We start from the raw sequence: 1805 nt of genomic DNA on the forward strand, positions 1-1805 counted from the left end.
ACCCATTTCAGAGATGTGGAAACTGAGGCTAAAACTATCAGCAATTCACCCAAGGCCATGTAAAAGTGGAGGACAAGGAATTTAGACCTGGGTCCTGGGTCTGGAGCTGCTTCCCCCAGATCCTTCCTTCTCACCAGACACACTGATCAACAGACCAACACATACAACTTCTAGCTTAACGGAGGGTCTAACTTGCCTAGAAGGTGATGGTCTCTTACCAAAGAGAGTTCAAGACTCGTACCTGGAATAGAAAGTCTTTTTTTTTCCCGATATGAAAAAAACGAAACAAATAAGGAAAAACCTATTATTCTCCCAGTATTAAATTTGTGCACCAACACCTTTTGGCCTTTTTTGCTTTGATAGTGTATTTTTTCTGCACTTGGCTTTGAAGTCACTAAAAAGATGAACTGAATGCAGCCAATCATCATGCATTTATGCTATAAAGACAAGCATTCAGAATGCACCCACTTCCATTTGTCTAAAGCTCTGTGTCCCCACACCAGTACTTTACCAAATAGACCCCAGAAGTGCTTTTACCTAGAACCAGCTCATTCCCCTCTTCCATCAAAGGCGCTTTTTTCCCCTTTCACTTCCCAAGTTCTTTTCTATGGATTAAAAACCCCTTGGGACTATGGTTTTAGAAGAAGTAGAAATCTGAATTTCAATGTAAATGTCAACTGTGCACTCAATTTCCCTTGAGATTTTCCCAGGACTGTTCCTGAGGGAGGAATCCAGAAGTCCCTTGCCATAAACACTACTATTGGAAGTTCTCAGGCAGAAAGAACTTCTGTCTGGCTACCAAGAAGACACATGTGAAGGCTTTGGGGCAGTGGAGTTCAGACGTGCCAGTCTCCAAAGAAAGGCATCAGCTGGGCTGGGATGTTAAAATACAGAGTAGGGGCTGAGAAGGTGAAGTTCTGAGCATTCAGGGAAAGGTTGGTTTTTTTTGTTTTGTTTTGTTTTCTGAGAAAGATCTCTCTCTGTCACCCAGGCTGGAGTGCCGTGGTGCGAACATAGCTCCCTGCAGCCTTGACCTCCTGAGCCCGAGCAGTCCTCTTGACTCAGCCTCCCAAGTAGCTGGGACTACAGGCATATGCCACTGTGCCCAGCTAATCGTTACTATTATTGTGGTAGAGGTGAGGTCTTGCTCTGTTGCCAGAACTGGTCTTGAATTCCTGGGCTAAAGCAATCCTCCTGCCTCGGCCTCTCAAACTGATGGCATTACAGGTATGAGCCACTACACCCAGCCTCAGGGCAAGGTCTTATTTGTGCAAATCTAACTGAGTTGCTGGTGAACATACTTGTGAAATCACCCATGTAGATTGGGAATGGCTCATGAATCTGCAGGCTGGATAGAGAAAAAACAGCTCCATGCGAGGCTGGAATTCATGTGGGGCCTGGCAAGTAAAGAGGGATTTCCATGGAAGGAAGAAGGCAGTGACTTAGAGTACAAGAGTAAGTGCTTGTGGGCAGAGAGTTTCTAGCAAGGGAGGGCTGGAGCCCAGGCAGAGCCAGGCTTGAAAACTAAGAACATTTGCACAAAAATCCTGTGAGCTAAGTCTGATTCGTTAGCCTTAAAAAGTAAAGTGTTTCTGGGAACATCCCTTGAGCATCAGGGAAGCTCCGATGCAAAGTCCTCTCATGTGCACTAGATGACAGGTTCTCAGGAGATGAAGGATTTGGCAACATGGAGGAGAAGGATCTGCCAGCACTGTCTTCCAGCCCCCAAGGCAGGATCATTTCAAGCTAATAGAGCATTACCTCTATAGAGTTAGTGTAAGTCGGCAGCACGTCAGACATGCGAG

The sequence above is a fragment of the Hylobates moloch genome, unplaced genomic scaffold (assembly GCF_009828535.3).
Source record: "Hylobates moloch isolate HMO894 unplaced genomic scaffold, HMol_V3 SCAFFOLD_3, whole genome shotgun sequence".
In the NCBI taxonomy this organism is placed as follows: Eukaryota; Metazoa; Chordata; class Mammalia; order Primates; family Hylobatidae; genus Hylobates; species Hylobates moloch.